Genomic DNA, 20,112 nt, shown 5'->3' with positions numbered 1-20,112 from the left:
GTATCAACTGATAATCATGGCAGGAAGTGCACCAGCTGGGACTTGTGAACTATAGCATTAAAAGAAAGCACTCCTTTAAACTCTGAAGAGACAAGTAGTCACATTCAATTTTGTCAGGATGAATGGGATAGTAGCAGCAGAGCATGTGTTGCATGAGTCACTTTACTTCTGTGCCCATCTCCTCACTGGTAAAATGAAGGGTTGGATCAGATGATCTCAGAAAGTCTTTTCTTGCTTTAAATTCTATGATCCCTCCTTTGATAGATAAGGAAACTCAGTCCAAATAGGCTAAGAGACTTGCCTAAGGTCAGAGGGAGGTAGTGACAAGGTTGGAGTCAGCTGCTTCCCTGGGTTTCTAATCTCAGTCCAGAATTCATTCTACTATAATATTTGTGAGGTAAGCAAAGAAATCTTTCCTCATGAAAAGGAATACACACACACACACACACACACACACACACACACACAACCATTTTGCAGTAAAGTTCTTGGCATATCAATTAATCAGTTAATCAAAAGTATTTATTGTGAACACTAGCCCTGGAGTCAGGAGGACCTCAATTCAAATCAGGCCTCAGACACCTGACACTTACTAGCTGTGTGACCTTGGGCAAATCACTTAACCTCAATTGCCTTGCCTTCCCTTTTCCCCCCAAAAAAGTATCTATTAAGAACCTACTATGGACAGGGTGATGTGTTCATCCTTGTTTTTGGAGAAGACCATGCCATCAGAGAAGTAATGACATGACTTGCACTTGACTTTGTTTTGAATGAGGGAGGGCTGGTCACCAGCCTCACTTCTCCTCCAGAGCCATCTGAATCCAGTGACCAGATATCCATCAGCATCACTGGAGATGGCCCAGAATGCACTGGGAGACCCTGGGGCCCTTTAGGCTGAGGCCTTTTCAGGTTCTCACTTTGAGTGAGGTAATGGGTCCCTGCCCAACCTCCGCTCAAGGGCTGTTTTTGGACCCTCCAGGCTTGAGTGAAAGTCCACAGTAACAGTTCTCTTTGAAACATCCACCCTGGAGGCTCCTGCCCCTCCCAGGGTGATTTATTTTTTTCTTTTTCTTTTCTATTAAAGGGGCCATCCCCCTGTCCAGTTCAAAGAAGCACTAAAAGATGTGTAAAGTCTGGGGCTAATACTCTCTCCTTGGGAAGGGCCTGAAGGAATTTCTGTTTGGAGCCTCTCTTTACAAGATCCCCAGTGGATATAAATACGGCAAGCACTAAGGAGAGAGAGATAAATCGAACAGCTCCAGCTCTGAAGAGGCCTGCCTTATACTGAGGGACAGGCAGCATGTTCATATATAAATATAGAAGACGAGAACGGACCTCAGACGACCACTCCGTCCCCAAACCTCTCTGTACGGACAAAGCTCCCGAAGCCCGGCGGGACTCGCCCAAGGTCACACCCGCAGGGCCACCGATTCCCATACGGTTCTCTTCGTCCCAGACCGCGGCCCCGCCGGCCTAGGCTGCCCCCTTCGGCCTCCGTGCCCCGCCGGCCTAGGCTGCCCCCTTCGGCCTCCGTGCCCCGCCGGCCTAGGCTGCCCCCTTCGGCCTCCGTGCCCCGCCGGCCTAGGCGGCCCCCTTCGGCCTCCGTGCCCCGCCGGCCTAGGCTGCCCCCTTCGGCCGCCGTCCCCCGGCTCCTTGGCCGCTGCCACTCTGTAGGTCCATCCCTCCCCAAACAGGTGCACGCAGGATCCCAGGGAGCCAGGCTCCACGTCTCTCCTCCGCTGCCCCAGACCAGAAGCATAAAACGTTCCTGCACTGGTGAAAGGGGCAGTTCTGCCGGCCATCCTCTTCCAACCAGGAGATGGCGGCCTTCCCTTTCGCGCCGCATCTGCACCCCTTCGCTACCTGTTGCCATGGGCGACACGTGCCAGCGCAGACCCTCCCTGCCCTCTTTCTTTTCACCCCACCACCCTCGCCAGACTTTCCGGCCCAGAGTTTCTAGAGGAGGAAAAAAAGTGAACCGGCTTCCAGGGGCGCCCGTGCTGCGCGCTCGCGATTCGCTGCGCTCCTCTCCCTTTCCCGGCCTTGCCCGCCTCTCCCACGCCGGGATCCTATGACGCAAAATGTGTGCGCCGGGGTGTGTGTGGTGGGGGTAGGGAGGAGGCGGGGCACCGAAGGTGACGTCACAGAATATGGCGCGCTCCTAGAAGCGGCTCTCGGCCTCGGGAGAAGGCGGTGGGGACCTCGGCGCGGGGAAGACTGTGCACGGCACAAGTCCAACTGACATCTCGGGGCGCGGCGTGGAGGGAGCGGGCGAGCCGAGCCACGCAGGGCGGGACTGAGCCGAGCCTAACGGTGAGTGGCTGGGGGATAGTTTGCAGGCCTGGCTCGGCCCCGGCCAGGCGCCGCGGGGAGCGGGGCGTGCAAGGGCAGCCGTGCGGGGCCATGCCGCGCCGGCCGGGGGGGAGGGCAAGCCCCTGCGCAGGGAAGGCCGAGGGGCGCCGGGGCAGGCCCGGTCCGGGATGCCCGGGGCCCTTGGGCACAGTGGGTGCCTGCGGGTCCCCGGGGCGGTGATGGAGCGGCCGTGGGTCCCAGGCAGAGCCCGCAGGGAGCCCTCCCGCCTCATCGACGCCACTGTCCCGGAGTAGCGCGGTGGAGCGGGTTCCTAGGCTGGCCCGGAGGGTTTCACGCGCGGCTGCGGTGTGGGCCCTGTGGGTGCCCCGGCCTGGAGGTCGCGGCCCATCTGCTCTTGGGGGACTTTGTGATTCAGCAGAAAGGAGAAAGTAGCCCCGGGGCCCCTGGCTGCTGACTGTCTTCGGCGTCGGGCCCCAGCGAGAGTATTTTTTATCTCCACGTTAACGAATGTCGTGTTTTTTACCACGGTTTTTAAGAAGCAAAAGTTTCTTTGATCCCTTGACTTGAGTGGAGCTGGTCAGAATGGCAGACACGTGCGGATTTCGGGGTTACGTCTTGTCCCAGAATAGGGTGGCACAGGGTGGCACTGTTGGCACGGTCATCCCAGGTGCCCAGCAGGAGCAGACCTCTCCCTGTCTGCAGCACCTTCTGATATAAGCAGGCAGAGAACCCTGCTTAGCCACTGATGGGTTCTTGGTAGTGGGTGAGGTCTTTGGTGTAAAGGTCTCCGAATCTAGGCAATGGGATTATCCCTATAGCTAGGGCTTGTGTTTTGTGTTAGAAGAACCTGTAGTTTATAGGTAAATGTGCTCTAGACTTTTTCTTTTAAAACTGTAGAACGGGGACAATGGAAGGGGCTTTAAGTGGGAGAAAGAAGGACTAAAGAGAGGAAAAGTTGGTTAATAATGCTTTATGGGTCTCAGCTTTCCATTCCAATTAAGGAGCTCAGTACTACACGGTTCTCCTGAATGCTCAGTTTTTAGGGACAAAGAGAAATGATGAATTGGTAGTAAAGGTTGTGTTATTGTTGGTCAGAAAGCCTTGGTAGAGGAAATTTGTAGGAAGAAGTGGGGAGGATTATCCACCCTAGTCAAGCTGAAAATGAAGCAACTGTGAAATATAGGAAGGTTTTCTCTGAAATTGTGATCATTTCCCACTTTTCCTATGTGTTTATGAAATGATTTGAAATTCTGTAGGTTATTTTGGGAAAATAAATTTCTAGCAGACGAATTTTATCTGGAGCAGTCATCTGGAAACATATGGCCTTGATATAGTTATTAAGGAAGGCTAGGTGGCAAAGACTATATAGATTCTTTCTGAATTCAAATCCAGCCTCAGACACTTACTAACTTTGTGACCCTGGGTAAGTCATTTTTTCCTGTTTGCCTCAGTTTCCTCATCTGTAAAATGAGCTGGAGAAGGAAATGGCAAACCACTCCAATATCTTTGCCAAGAAAACCCCAAATTGGGTTCACAAGGAGTCAGAAATGACTGAATAGAAAATAACATAAGTAGTTAAATGGGAAGTCTTGAGAACCATAGTTTTTTATTTGACTTCCTTGACATCTAATAAAAAATTAAAGGGGAAAATTTTAATGATTTGCCAAAGACACTGTCACTGATTAAAAATAATAACTGAAGCAAGAGAATTGACTTATTACTCTCCTATTTAAGAACTTTGAGGGGCTTCCTATTGCCTCTGGGATAAGATATAAACTTGTCATTTAAAGTGATACCCGATATGGCCCTAGCCAATCTTTACAAGCTTATTGGAAACATTTTTCCCCATTGCCCACTCCGATTCAGCCAATCTGGCCTGTTTGCTCTTCCTGATCTTAGCACTCCAATAAATGCACTCTCTCAGTTCTGCCTTTTCCTGATCCCCTCCATTGTTAATGTTTCTTTCAAACCAAAAGGAAGAGGTGGGGTGTGTGTGTGTGTGTGTTTTGTTTCACTCTCTGAACAGGATGTTATTGTGTTTGTCCTTCTTGAAGAGGATCATGACATATGACTGGCAGTTGATTTTGATTTGAATGAGAGAAGGCTGCGCAAGGTCACCAACCTTACCTTCTCCTGAGCCATGTCATGGGATGTTATAGGAGATGCTGAAAGGCACAAGCTTGTTGTGCAGAAGCAAAGAACACCACGTGTTAGCAGGAAGGTATCTTTGGGGATCATGTGGTCCATTTTCTTCAGCTGTCTTATGACAGTTCTCATTTTATAGCAGCCTTGTGGTTTAGTTTATAAAGCACTTGTCTCCGGCACTCCTTGGAGGAAGATAATATTAGTATTGTCTTCATTTTCCAGCTGAAGAAATAGGCCCACAGCCCCATGACTTTTAAGTGGCCAAGTTGAGATGGGAACATAGCTACATAGTTCTCATTTAAGTCCCCTTCAGCTTGTCCTCTGCCATTTCTAGAAGAGAACACAGGGAAAGTGGGGAATGTTAGAAGCGGGACCTTGGAAAAGTCCCTCAGCCTCTTTGGGTTATCTGTTGGGGACATGTTTCCACACACATGCCCGCTGGCGCGCGCACACACACACACACACATAAATAGTATGAGGGAGTTGGATTAGAGGACCTCTATGATTTTTATCATTCCTGCTTCTCAAATTATCTTGTTTGTGCTTATTTGTTTCTTTATATTCCCCCCATCTCCAGTAGATTGCAAATTCCTTAGGTGAAGGAACTGTTTTTTTCATTTTGTCTTTCTTTCTCCAGCACCTATCATAGCATTCATAGTAGGTTCTTAATAAATGTTTGTTGGATAGTTCTACCCACCTTATAGAGATCAAGATATAACAACAAGCTGTAAGCTTTTAAAAAACCCTTTGATACCTTCGTAAATCTGCGATGATCTCTTCATCATGCGTACTCTCCTCAACGATGGAGATGGCAGTCCATCCATGCCCTCTCACTTTTTGTGACTCTGGTCTGTGTTCTTTATTAAATTTTTCATATGGATTTATACAGCATATTGGGGTTTTTCTTCTAGTTTAGGGAGGTGTCTCGATATCCAAGACAGTATGGTGATAGGATTAGAAGTAATCAACTTATCCTGGGAGGGGCATTTTGTTTCCTTGGAGCTGAAACTAGGCAGAGCTGTAGATGGAGAATGGAATGGGTTCTCTTTGTATGAATAGCACTAGAACATATGGGTGATATATCCTTAATTATCCCTCCTTGTCACATGACCAACTCACTTTTTCTAATCATGCTTTTCTGATGATATTCTATACATCATTTATTCTGCGCAGTCTTGGTTGGTTTGGTAACCTCTTACAAGCCATCCCATGCCCACCTCTCCACTGTTCTTGGGTGAACCTCAACTTGAATTTTTTGAGAGTATAGCATTCCATAATGATTAGCTTATACAGCCTCACAGGAGGAGTAGTGGTCTTCAGTGATAGGTTTTTGTTTCAGGGAGAAGCTTGTGATCATTAAAGCACTGAGCATTTTCCCCAAAACTATTTAGTTCATTCTTCCTCTTGTTCATTTTTGGGCCTGGCTCATTGTCCATGTGCTATATTTGTCCAAGACATCAGTTCTGTGCTTTGTCATTGACCCTCATATTAGTAGTTTGGATAATAGGTATTTATTATCTTTTTAATTTTTCTAGTTTCAACCTTACGTTGGATTCTTCAGTGATTGCAACATTACCGCAGTGTTCATAGGCTTGATGTAAATCAGTGTAGTACCATCCATGGAAGACGTCACTATCCATAAGGACTGCTTTATCCATTTAGTTTTGTATTTGGCATCCTCTATGAAAGTGACAAACACCTTGGTGAGGAAGTCTCCCTGTTTTATGCCTTACTTGATATTAATATACAATAGTTACAGGGTCAGACAATTATCATAGAGGATCTCATGATTTTGACACATATGGGGAGATATTTTGTTAGAGGACAGTCTTTAAACTGTTATTTTTTAAGAACATCATCAAATAAGTATGCTGAGATTTTGTGTCCTCTATACATCTTACAACAATTGCACATGTAGTTGAAAAACCTGTGGTCTGTTGTAAAGGTGATAATAATAACAGTGGTAATAGTAACAAGAGTTAACATGTAGTGCTTGCCATGTGCCAGGCACTGTGCTAAAAAATGCTTACAAATGTTATCTCTCATTTGATCTTTGCAGCAACTCTGGGAGGCAGAGGGCAGTGAAGTGATTTGCCCAGTGGTCACAACTAGTAATTGTTTGAAGCTGGATTTGAATTCAGATCTTTCTGATTCCAGGCTCAGGGCTCTAGCCCCACTGAGCTACTTAGGTACCATTGTAAATATTGCTTGTAAAAAGTCCACTTGGTTCCTTTTTCAAACCTTCATTAAGGATGATCTCAATGCATCTACAGATTATTGTTTTAGGGAGTTGTGTAGTTATAGGAAAGTAGACATCTGGGTAAGTGTTGATAATTTTTTTCAGTCACTTTTTGGGGAAAATAATAAGATCTGAGATTTTTTGGAGGCCTTCTTACATATATGTGAGATTCCATCTTATTAGCACTCTCAAAATTGTCTCTTTCAGCACTGACCTCTGTGTGATGATAATAATAGCACCCACCTTACAGAGTTGTCAGGATCAAATGAGATGATGTGTAAAGTGCTTTGCCAACCTTAAAACACTATAAATGCCAACTCTTATTATAAGCTGAGTTTAGATATGATGTTCTCATTGTAATTGTTGAAAAAAATAATTTTTTACAACAATATAGTAGTTTTTCCATTTTCCATTTGTTATTTCTCCCTTCCGTTTCATCCTTACATGTCTGGGGTGGGGAGATGATTTTGCTTAGCTGTTTCATCAAGCTCTCTGCAGACTTGTTCTTCCCTCTGTTCCTTCTCAATGTTTTTTAAAATTATTATTTAAAAATTTTAAAAAATATGTGCAAATAATTTAATTCAGCAAGCATTTTTAACTACCTGTGTGCCAAGTGCTGTGCTAGGTAACAGATTAAAATGAAACAATCCATGTTTTCAAGGAGCTTAACAGATTTGAACTTGGAATTCTTATCTGGCCTCAAGCCAAGTCACTTGGCCTCTGTTTGCCTCAGTTTCCTCAGTGGTAAAATGGGAATAATAATAATGCTTAACCAGAAGGGTTCTTATGAGAAGCAAATGAGATAATATTTGTAAAGCACTTCTCACACTTCCTGACACATAATAGTATGTAAATGCGTATTCCCTTCTCCTTCCCTAGGCAGTAAACAGATACTTTTTAAACACTTACTAGGCCTCTGACAGGGCAGCTAGCTGACTTAGTGGATAGAGTGCTGGACCTGGAGTCAGGAGTGCTGAGTTCAGACTGGACCTCAGATACTTAATTAGCTGTGTGACTCTGGGCAAGTCCATTAACCTTTGTTTGCCTTAATCCACAGGAGAAGGAAATGGCAAACCATTCCAGTGTCTTTGCTAAGAAAACTTCATGGACAGTATGGTCCACTGGGTCATGAAGTATCAGGCAGAATTCAGCAGACAAGGAGCCTGGCACCTCTCCAGTCACCAGGGATATTAAAAGAGAAACAAAAACGGTTCCTGCCCTCAATAAATTTGCATCCTATTGGGGAGATAACGAATATACGCAAATAGGTGTAGCCATGAAACTAGAGGGGCCAGCAAGGTGGTGAAGTGGATGGAGCGCCTGGAGTCAGGAAGACCTCTTCTTGAGTTCAAATCTGGCCTCAGACATTAGTATTACTAGCCGTGTGACCATGGGCAAATCATTTTTACATGTTTGTCTCAGTTTCCTCATTTGTAAAATGAGCTGGAGAAGGAGATAGCAAAGCACTGCAGTATCTTTGCCAAGTAAATCCCAAATGGAGTCCACAAAGAGTTGGACACAACTGAAAACAACTAAATTACAAAACAATACAAGAATAGATGGAAAGGAACTTTAGAGGGAAAGGCATTAGCTAACTGGGAATAGCCTCCTGGATATGATGGCTCTTTATTTGAGTCTTGAAGAAAGCCTGGGATTTCAAGATGGAGAGGTAAGGAGTGAGTCTTCCAGGAATAGCTTCAGTATAGCTGTTGAGGTCAGGGAACCATAATGTTGAGGTTTGGGGTTCTTGGGACCCCAAAACACCAACACTTCCGGTCCTGCCCAGATGAATTCGACCCAAACCTTACAACCAAAGGAACACAAAGTTTATTAAAGATTCACCATATTGGGTAGACTCTTAAGGAGCTTAAGCATTTGTAACACTTGTGTTGACAAGTGGACCAGATTGAATCTGAGCTAGATTGAATCTGAACACCTTCATGGAGACAAGAAGGATCTTATATACAGAAAGACTGCGAGGGATCTGGGGGTGATGTAGTAGTCTGGGGTGATAGGAGGAGGGGTTTAGGGAAGGTCTTTTTTTAAAATTTATTTAACTTTTAACATTCATTTTCACAAAATTTTGGGTTCCAAATTTTCTCCCCGTTTGTCCCCTCCCCACACTCCAAAACACCGAGCATTCTAATTGCCCCTATCACCAATCTGCCCTCTCTTCTATCATCCTTCCCTTCCCTTGTCCCTATCTTCTCTTTTGTCCTGTAGGGCCAGATAACTTTCTATACCCCATTACCTGTATTTCTTGTTCCCTAGTAGTAAGAACAGTACTCAACAGTTGTTCCTAAAACTTTGAGTTCCAACTTCTCTTTATCCCTCCCTCCCCACCCATTCCCTTTGGGAAGGCACGCACTTCAATATAGGCCATATCTGTGTAGTTTTGCAAATGACTTCCATAATAGTCGTGTTGTGTAAGACTAACTATATTTCCCTTCATCCTATCCTGCCCTCCATTGCTTCTATTCTCTCTTTTGATCCTGTCCCTCCCCAAGAGTATTGACTTCTAGGGAGGGTCTTGATAGGACTGGGGTGACTAGAGGTCAGAACTATGAGAGTGGGATTTTGATGGGATCAAGGGTGGGAAACAGTTGGAGGCAATTGGGAGGTAACCGGCTATGAAGGGCTATGGAATCTAGGGTAGGAAGAAGCTGGAGGCAATTGGACAAATCCGTAATGAAAGGCCGTTTTTGGCCTCAGGTGAACTGCCAAATCAAATGGAAAGATTCTTGGAGAGTTGAAGGGGGGTTCCCAGAGACTGTACCCCATCATAGCTAGTACAAAGGCACCCAGGTGGCGTCTTGAATAGACCAGTATGACTGGACTGTGGACTTTGTGGGGGAGGGTGGCGTAATGTGGAAAGAGTAAAGAGTCAGGTTTTTGAGAGCTTTAAATGCTAAAGGGGAAGTTTATTTTTGAACCTAGAGGTAAATAGGGAGCCACTGAAGTTTATTGAATAGGAAGGTGATGCGGTCAGTCTCATACTTTAGGAAAATCACTTTGGAAGCTTTGTGTAAAATGGATTGGGTGAGTGCAGAAAGATTTGAGAGAGGTAGGCAGTTGAAACAGAAGGTTATTTCAGTGGTCTGCATGAAAGATGATGAATTCAGTGAGATAGAATGGTAGCTTTTTGTGAGTAGAAAGACTGTGAAATGTTTTGAAAAAGAAAGGACAGTGATTTGGCAACTCTTATATTATGGCATGGATTAGAGTAAGAAGTTGCAGTCTGCATCAGGGGCTGCAAACTAAGATGACTAAAGGATTCTCCACAGTAATGGGATGTTTGGAAGAGCATTTTTTTGAGGAAAGATTATGTTTTGTTTTGGACATGTTGATTTTTGAGATGCCTGCAGGGCTTCTAGTTCAAAATTCCTCCTAGGCAGTTTGTGATATGGATCTGGAGCTCCTGAGAAGAAACACCATCTGCAAAGAAAATGAAATATAAAATATATAGAGTTATTTGTGGGGGAGAGCAGTGGTCTGATTTTCAGATTTGTTAGCAATAGATTGGGGATTACTGAGAACAAAGGGAAGGATGCAGTGAAATGGGACTGGGGAGGGGCAAGACTGAGGATTTTGGAGATTAGGTAATGGTAGCCTGGGAAAGAAGCTTTGGCTGTACCACCTAAATGGCCTGCATTTACTCATTTAGTGATTATGAATGTAGTCTTAGGGCCCATTTAGATTGTCACTATATTATAGCTGTGGTAATGTTGTTTTTATTGTCCTCTTCTGGAGGTGGAAAAGAGGTGATAACAAAACATGCCATTATCTGTTCTCTTGGTCTCTGAGGTTGGGGGTTCCTGCAGCCTGGGTTGAAGGGATGAAGATTGAGGGATGAAGCCTATTTCAGATACTTACTCCTTGCCTTGGTCAGTTTTGCCCCGGTGCTCACTTCAATATTAAGTAAATTATTTCTTCCAGATCTACAGTGTCTTGAGCTCAAATGAATTTATTTTCATATACTTCAGCCATATTGACTCCTTTCACCTATTGGTGAATTTTCTTCCACAGCCTTCTTTTGAGGAGAGGTCCAGGCCTGTCAACCTTCATTTCTCCTCTTGGTTTTGCTTTTGACTTTATGGACTTGGAAACTGTCCCTGTCTCCCTTCACTACCTCTGTTTATTCCTTTTAAGGCAGAGTAAACATAGCAAATCCAAGTCCCTCTGGCATCATTTACACTAATTTCCTCTTGATCCTTAAAGAAGCAATTTTTAAAACAATAAATATAGGGGTAGTGGAAAGAGTGCTTCTTTTGGCACCAGAAGACTGGTTTGGATCCTGTATCTAATAATGACCAGCCTCTTTTACCTTGGGAAGTCATTTAACCCTTCTGAAACAACTGCTTCCTCATCTACAAATGTGAATGTAAATCTTGTATACCTTGGCTCCAAGGGCTGTCGTTGGGAAAACATCATGTAAATGTGAGTCTTGTTTAGGTATTTTAAAGGATCCATTCATGATCTCTTTGATTTGATCCCTCATATTGGAACAGATTTCAGTACATCCGTGACTTATCCTGTCCTTTTCTTGCCCATATTCCTTCAATAATTCCTTTATAGAAGGTCTCTCCAGGTCCCTGGAGGCTGCCTTCTACCTTTTTTTATTTTGTGGCTGCCGGTATAGCACTTTACTCTTACTATGTGACTGACGTGCTTCCTTTTCTGAGAAGACATTTTTTTGTGTGATGTCCTTAATACCTTCCATATATCTTTTCCAGTTATCCTTTGGGTCATCTGCAACTTTTGATTCCTTAGAGAGTACCGGAGGTTCCCAGCATAAAGAATTACTGGGAGAGTATGGATGGTTAAAAAGATGGGTGTTTGTGTTGGAGAGCAGCTTAGGCTCATCTAGCGTTGTAGGTCTTAGGGTTTAGCGATGATATAGTGGTAAGGATTAGGAATGATGGAGAGAACACATGAGATTTTGAGATTGAAAACTAAGTTCACGTCCTGGCTTTGTCACGTTCCAGCTAAGTTATAGTAAAGCTATTATAATTATGGTTATAGCAATGCTGGTATATGCATATAAACATACATACATGTACACACACAAGGTTATAATAATATACCTAAATTATAAGCATTTATACTTGTTGGACTTCAGTTTCCTTATCTGTAGAACACAAGGGATAAATCTGATCATCTCTAATAAGGTAACTACCAGCCCTAAATCCTATGATCCTGTGAAAACAGTTATCATCTATCTGTAGCACTTCACATAAATAAATATTTACATACTAACTCCCTGACGTTATGACTGAACTCATCTTTCTCCCCTTTGCACCTAGACTTTTCTCAACTTCCTTATTACGTGGATAGTATCATCATCTTCCTAGTCACCTTGGCTGGCAAAACATAGGTGTCTTTGACTCTTCACTGCCACCTGTCCCCTCCCCCATCCAATCTTTTCTCAAAGGCTGTAAATTTTACTTTCCATACATCTTTTGCATATATCCCCTTCTGTCTGATGCTGCCACCACTGTGCTCTCCTTTTCTCTACCTCCTGGCTTCCTTGGAAGTCCCTGCTAAAATTCCACATTCTACAGGAAATGTTTGCCAATTGCCCTTAATCCTAGTGCCTTCTTTCTTTTGATTATTTCCACTTTGTGCTCTAAATTTTAGAGGCAGCTGGTGGCTTAGTGGTACACAGTGGATAAAAGCTGGATCTGGAATAAGGAAGGCCTGTGTTTTAATCCAGCTTCAGATATTACCTAGTTTTGGGACCCTGAGCGAGTCACTTAATCTGTATGCTTTAGTTTCTTCAGCTGTAAAACGAGAATAAAGTACCACCTACCTCAGAGGGTTGTTGTGAGGATCCAGTGAGATAGTATTTGTAAAAAGCACGCGGCCCAGCACGTAGCAGGAACTACATAAATGCTTATTCCCCTCCCCTGCCTTAGATAGCTTCTTTGTACGTAGTTGTTTGCACGCGGTCTCCCTGGTCAAACCATGAGATTCTTGGGAGCCCGAATTATCTTTTGCCTTTCTTTGTATGTCTAGTGGATGTCATGACCCTCTTCAAGGAGGAAAGAAAGAACACATTCCAGGTAGGGATAGCCTGGGCAAAGAAAGGCATGGAGTCTGGAGGTAGAGTATTGTGTATGGGGATCAGCAAATAATCCAGTCTGGCTGAAGTGTGGAGTTCATGCAGGAGAGTCATGTGAAAGCTAGAAAGATAAATTGGAGTCAGGTTGTGAAGGTCTTTAAAAGCCAAGCAGGAGAGCATTGTACTTTATTCTGCATCAGGGACTCAACCTTTTTTATATCATGTACACCTCTGTTTGGTGAAGACTGTGGATCCTTTGTCAGAATAATATTTTTAAATGCATAAAATAAAATGGGTCGAAACAGAAACCAGTTGTATTGAAGAAGTTATGAATATTGGTTTTTTTTTTTTTTAAATTCATAGACCCCAGGTTAAGAACCTCTGTCCTAGAAGCAGGAGGAATCTACTGGAGCTTTTGAGCACACGTTTACTATATTTGCACCATCCACCAGACCCCTTTCGCATCTTTCTATGCAGAGTATTTAAAAAGAGTAGCGTAACAGAAAAGTTTCTTTATATTAGAAATATTGTTTTATTCAAACAGTTCCAAAAGTTTGGGACCATAGATTTCTATCTACCCTGAAGGCTCCTGAGAGGTCATCTCTCTAGTCCTGCCCCCTCATCTGACAGATGAGGACACTGACCTGCCCTGACACTGACAGGTATTAACGTGGAGGTAGAATCTGAACCCAGATCCTCTTTCAGAACCAATGCTCTCATTTTGTAATTTAGTCTTTAAATTTAATTGTACTATATCTATTAGCATAGTGACACTTTAAAAAAATCACAGTAGGGAGTGCTAATTTACAGTATTTTACTTTTGTTCTGAATAGCTTTTTGTTAAATATGTCAATCAGCATTTTTGTTAAATACTTCTCATCTGTGTGTTTTAGCTATCCATCATAAGTTTCTGAGAGCCACATTTACTTGACTTTTGTATAAGCGGGAGTTCTGTTGCTAATGGTGAGTAAGCAGTAGAAATCTTGTTCAGGTCAAAACTTGTTCTAAGAAGTACTAATTATCATAAAAAGTTCCGAATACCAAGCTACATACAATGTGTTGCTTATTTCAAGGAACATGAAATACGTCCAAATTCCAGGAGTACAGAAGAATTCATAGTTAATTGAAGTTTGTTTTCTGTACTAAGATTTGAACCATAAGAATTAAAGAAAATGTGCCAACACTATTAAAATAGTATGAAACTAAACTAAAGGGAACTGGCTTCCAATTTCTAACCTTTTTTTCCTTTCACAGATCATAGACTTTTTGTAACTTTTCCCTTTGTTAATATTAAACTTTTAGGTATTCTCCTGTAATGATTAGATTCAGAAATGTTTATAAGCCTAGAATAGGGCTTTGATAATTTCAGGGAGCAGAGTGGTAGATAGGGAAGAGAAAAATTTGAACCCATATCAGTAGTTAAAGCTGGCTGGATAGGAGATAGAGTATCTATGTGGGAGAAAGTCATAGGAGAACCCTAAACATGCCTTTCTTTTTAAAGCATCTATAGAATGGTAAGGAACATCAGAGACTATCTAGTCTGATCCCTTCATGAACAGTAATGTTTTATATTTGGAATTACCCTCTAATCTGCAATCTCCTGGTAGTCCCTGAGATGCTTTCAGGGAGTCCACAATATCAAAACTACTTTTAATAGTAATACAAGTTGTTATTTGTTTATTAAAATACACTTCCCCTTTCAACTGTGTAATAGTGTGAGACTTTTTTTTTCACATACACTTTAACCAAAACAGTATATCAAAACATATTGAATGCAAAAGCAGATATGGTAATCCATCTGTCTCCGTTTAAGCCAGGCATTAGAGATTTGCAAAATTATGGAAAACAGTGTCTCTCTTCTCGCTAAATTTTTTTTGTCTTGGGAAATATGGTTATTCATAAAACATGTTACTCATATTGGTGCAGTGGATAGAGCTCCAATGCACAAGTCAGGAGGACCTGAGTTCAAATCTCACCTCAGACACTAGCTGTGTGACCTTGGGCAAGTCAGTTAACCCCAATTGCCTCATGCTGGGTCATCTCTAGCCATCCTGATGAATATCTGGTCATTGGATTCAGATGGCTCTGGAGGAGAAGTGAGGCTGGTGACCTGCACAGCCCTCCCTCACTCAAAACAAAGTCAAGTGCAAGTCATGACATTATTTCTCTGATAACATGGTCTTCATCTGCAACAAAGGATAAACACACACACATACTCATTAACATGTAGTATGTTTATTATTATTTTTAAATGAATAAATATAATTTATATAGTTCAATATAGTTTAATTTCTAATATAGTCAATATCTACAACTTATGTAAAAAAGTTTTTGAGAACCTCAATAATATTTAAGAATATAAAGGAGTTCTGAGTCAAATTTATAAGAATTGTAGTCATTCCCAGTTTGATAACTGCCTGTTGATTTTTTAGAAGAAATCAAAGATATTATATAGCCATAATCATATTTAAAAAGTGGTCTGAATCACTAATAATCTGAGAAATGTAAATTAAAACAACTCTGAAGTACCACCTTACTTGCATCACATTGGCTAACATTGACAGAAAAGGAAAGTGACAGATTCTGGGAGGGCATGTGGGAAATAGCTAGCACTAAATAGATGGTGGAGCTGTGAATTAATCCAATCATTCTGGAAAGCATTTTGTAACTATACCCCAAAAGCTATTAAACTGCATGTCCTTTGTCCTAGCTATACCACTACTAGTTCTATACCCCAAAGAAATCAAAGAAAGAAGGAAAGGATCCACATGTCCAGAAATATCTATGGCAGCTCTTTTAATTCCAGAGAACTCAGGATGAAAAATTCTAGCCATCTCCAGATATACAGAGAAAAGCATATATTTTTTCTTTTCCTTTTTTTTTTGAAAGTGATAGAAATTTGTTTTTCATTACACCATATTTGTGATGGGTGGGGGAGGAAGAGAATATGGAACTGAAAATAAAAGTGATATTAAAAAAAAGTACATTAAAAAATGCAAGTATAAAAGGAGCCTGAGACCAAAAGTTTGTAAACCTCTGCAGTAGAAAATTAAGGTGTGCCTCTTTTTTAATTTCTTAAAAATCAAGTGTTGCATGATATAAAATATGTTTAAGACGTAATTGTATTTTTACTTGGTAGCCCATTCTGAACTATTGGAGAGTTTTCCCATTGCAACCACCATCATCCCTTTTAAAATCCCTCAAACACAGAGTACTTTGCTATACACAGTTTGGTGGTATTGGTGTTTTTTTGTGTGTTGCTCTCATGTACATTTTTTGTTTTTTAGATTAAAAAAACTTTCAGAGAAATAAACATCTTATCATTCATCAATTTTTATACTCAGCTCGTGTCTTTATAACACATTTGGGGGCACAATTTAAAATTGTGTTATAACTGATTGGTTTGATGGAAATATATATTTTTCCCAAGGTAATTTTCATATAAGCATGGTCTTGGCCTGTCAAGATAATTTATTGAATGCCAAGGATAGTATGTGGAAATAAAAACAAATTAGAAGATGACTCCTGCATTCAAGAAGTTTGATAATCTAGTTTAGGGGTCAGCAAATTATAGTGGCCCCTGCCTTTTTTTTGTAAGGTGCATGTGTTAGGAATGGAATTTGCATTTTTAAGTAAAATTAAAAACCTTATTTAATATACTATAAAGCAGCTCATGGGTCATTTGTGCAACTGACTGGATTTGGCTTCAGAGTCATAGTTTGCTAACCCTAACCTAGTTTGTACATTTAACACTTAGTAACTGGCCTGTGATTTCACTGACATAAGGAGCTCCCGGAGACGAGCTGCATCTGTTGGTTTTGGTTGGCCCCTGCTCTGAAACTTAGAACCAGCTTTCTATCTGTTGTGCCCTGCTTACATTTTACACACACAGAGATCTGCCTCTGTCTGTCTAAACAGATATCTGTATCTATAATCTAAACACTTGTCGAATACATTTATCAGGAAAGACTCACATGTTTAGATCTGGGGAGGACCTGAGAGCTCTTCTAGTTCAGTTCCCTCATTTTTCAGATGACAAAACTGAGGCCCAGAAAAGCTGTAGTCTTCTCAAAGTCAGTGACGTAGCAGCATAGCCAGAATTCTAGCTTGGGTCTTCTCACTCCAAAGCCAACTTTCATTCTACTATACGATGTCTTATTGAGTTTCAAGGAGTTCCAAATAGATTTCTTTCTTTCCCCCTTGATTTCCTGATTGCCTTTTATATATTTTATTTTATTTTATTTTTTTATTTGGGGGCTTAATTTTATTTATTATATATATATTTTTTTATTTAACTTTTAACATTTATTTTCACACAATTTTGGGTTACAAATTTTCTCCCCTTTTATCCCCTCCCCCCCCAAACCCGAGCTTTCTGATTGCCCCTGTGACCTATCTGCTCTCTCCTCTATCCTCCCTCCCTGCCCTTGTCTCCGTCTTCTCTTTTGTCCTGTAGGACCAGATAGCTTTCTTGACCCCTTAACCTGTATTTCTTGTTACCCAGTGGTAAGAACATTACATTTGGTCCTCACACTTTGAGTTCCAACTTCTTTAGCTCCCTCCCTCTCCACCCCTTCCCCTTGGAAGACAGGCAATTCAATATAGGCCATATCTGTTTAGTTTTGCAAATGATTTCCATACTAGTTGAGTTGTATAGGACTAACTATATTTCCCTCCATCCTATCCTGTCCCCCTTTACTTCTATTTTCTTATGGTCCTTTCCCTCCCCATGAGTGTCGTCCTTGTATTGCATTTTCCTCCCCATGCCCTCCCCTCCATCCTCCCCCCCCACCCTGCTTGTGCCCCTGTCCCCCACTCTCCTGTATTATGAGATAGGTTTTCCTATCAAAATGAGTGTGCATTATATTCTTTCCTTTAGTGGAATGTGATGAGAGTAGACCTCATGTTTTTCTCTTGCCTCCCCTCTTTATCTCACCACTAATAGGTCTTTTGCTTGCCTCTTTTATGAGAGATAATTTGCCCCATATAACTTCTGCCTTTCTCCTCCCAGTATTTCTCTCTCACTGCTTGATTTCATTTTTTTTTTTAAGATATGATCCCATCCTCTTCAATTCACTCTGTACACTCTGTCTGTATGTATGTGTGCGTGTGTGCATGTGTGTGTGTGTGTACTCCCACCCAGTACCCAGATACTGAAATGTTTCAAGAGTTACAAATATTGTCTTTCCATGTAGGAATGTAAACAGTTCAGCTTTAGTAAGTCCCTTATGACTTCTCTTTGCTGTTCACCTTTTCATGGTTCTTCTTCATTCTTGTGTTAGAAAGTCAAATTTTCTTTCCAGCTCTGGTCTTTTCATCAGGAAAATTTGAAAGTCCTCTATTTCATTGAAAGACCATTTTTTCTCCTGAAGTATTATACTCAGTTTTGCTGGGTAGGTGATTCTTGGCTTCAGTCCTAGTTCCTTTGACTTCTGGAATATCCTATTCCATTCCCTTCTATCCCTCAATGTAGAGGGTGCCAGATCTTGTGCTATCCTGATTGTATTTCCACAATACTTGAATTGTTTCTTTCTAGCTGCTTGCAATATTTTCCCTTTCACCTGGGAATTCTGGAATTTGGCCACAATGCTCCTAGGAGTTTCTCTTTTTGGATCTCTTTCGTGTGGTGTTCTGCGGATTCCTTGAGTATTTATTTTGCCTTCTGGTTCTAGAATCTCAGGGCAGTTTTCCTTGATAATTTCATGGAAGATGATGTCTAGGCTCTTCTTTTGATCATGGTTTTCAGGTAGTCCCAGAATTTTTACATTGTCTCTCCTGATTCTATTTTCCAGGTCAGTTGTTTTTCCAATAAGATATTTCACATTATCTTCCATTTTTCGAATCTGCGCGGTATGTTCTGAGATATCTGTCTTTCTCGAAAAGTCCTTAGCGTCCATCTGTACCATTCCAGATTTGAAAGATCTATTTTCTTCAGTGAGCTTTTGAATCTCCTTTTCCATTTGGTTAATTCTGCTTTTGAAAGCATTCTTCTCCTCATTGGCCCCTTGCATCTCCCTTGCCAGCTGAGTTAGGCTAGTTCTCAAGGTGCCAATTTCTTCAAGATTTTTTTGATTCTCCTTTAGCAGGGAGCTGATCTGCTTTTCATGCTTCTCCCTCATCCCTCTCATTTCCCTTCCCAGTCTTTCCTCCACCTCTCTAACTTGATTTTCAAAATTCCTCTTGAGCCCTTCCATGGCCCGAGCCCATTGGGTGGGCTGGGACACAGAATCCTCGATTTCTGTGTCTTTGCCTGATGGCAAGCATTGTTCCTCCCCATCAGAAAGGAAGGGAGGAAGTGTTTTTTCTCCGCTAAAATACCCTTCAGTAGTTTTATTTCTTTTCCCTTTTCTTGGCATTTTTTCCAACCAGTGGCCTGACCTCTGAATGTTCTCCTCACACCCACCTCACCTCCTGGTCCTCCCAGCCAGCGTTTGGGGACTGAGATTCAAATGCTGCTTCCCGCCTTAGGGTTTTTGGCAGGGGCAGGGCTGCTATTCAGTGTGAGAATTAAGTTCAGGTGGTCAGGGGCAGGGCCACCTCTCTGGCTCAATTCCCTCAGGGGGTTTATGCACAGACCTTCCACAATGGATCCAGGCTCCCGCCCACTTGGGGAGCCCTTGTCTGCAGCTGCCTCTCAGCTTCTATCTGGGGGGGGGGGGGCCGAGCCATGGGAGCACCCCACTCCCCTCTCAACCCGCCAAAGAGACTCTCTCACCCACCCCCGTCAGTCACCTGTTGGTGGGGGGGCTTGTGCCGCCGCTGAAGAGCCCGCCTCCGGAGCCCTCCCAGATCCATGTCTCTCGGAGCCGCGTCTGCAGCGCGACGGACCTTTTGCGAGAGGTTTGCAGGTCCCTCTGTGGGTGGGGGGACCCGCGTGGCTGCTGGAGATCCCGTCCCCGTAGCCCTCTCGGATCTCTTCCCCTCGGTGTTGTGGCCGTGGCGGGACTGCACTCTGCTCCCCGTCCCGGCGCCCAGGGCGCGAAGGACCCCCCGCGAGAGGTTTGCAGGTCTCTCGGGAACAGAAATCTCCCTCGCTCCAATATTCCGTGGTCTCTGGGTGCAGAATTCGCCCTGGCTTGGTCCCCTCTAGCCGCTCAGTGGTTTGTGGGCTCGGAGCTGTGTGTATGTGCGTCTTTCTACTTCGCCATCTTGGCTCCGCCCCTCGCCTTTTATATATTTTAAAGAAGCAAATTGACTCAGTATCTGCTATATCCAGAAAATGTATGTTGTTGTTTTGGTTTGTCCTTCCTTCTTGAAGAGGACCATGACCTCAGGGTGGTGATGCTGTGGCATGCAAGTGAATTGGATTCAAGTGAGGGAGAGCTGTGCAAAGACACCAGCCTCACTTTCTCCT

The 20,112-nt window shown here is 42.8% G+C and overlaps 1 protein-coding gene across 1 annotated transcript in view; it reads left to right on the top strand.

Annotated features, from left to right (window-relative positions):
* The first annotated feature begins 2,128 nt into the window (after nucleotides 1-2,128).
* IPO11 (importin 11) overlaps nucleotides 2,129-20,112 on the top strand; it is a 209,617-nt gene continuing 191,633 nt past the window's right edge. The window contains exon 1 of the mRNA XM_072605543.1: nucleotides 2,129-2,313. The gene's annotated coding sequence lies outside the window, so the exon portion shown is untranslated. The remainder of the gene's footprint in view (nucleotides 2,314-20,112) is intronic.

This window comes from Notamacropus eugenii, chromosome 4 (genome assembly GCF_028372415.1).
Source record: "Notamacropus eugenii isolate mMacEug1 chromosome 4, mMacEug1.pri_v2, whole genome shotgun sequence".
Classification (NCBI taxonomy): domain Eukaryota; kingdom Metazoa; phylum Chordata; class Mammalia; order Diprotodontia; family Macropodidae; genus Notamacropus; species Notamacropus eugenii.
The sequence above is the reverse complement of the archived record's forward strand: the minus strand, read 5'-3'. Positions and strand labels throughout refer to the sequence as shown.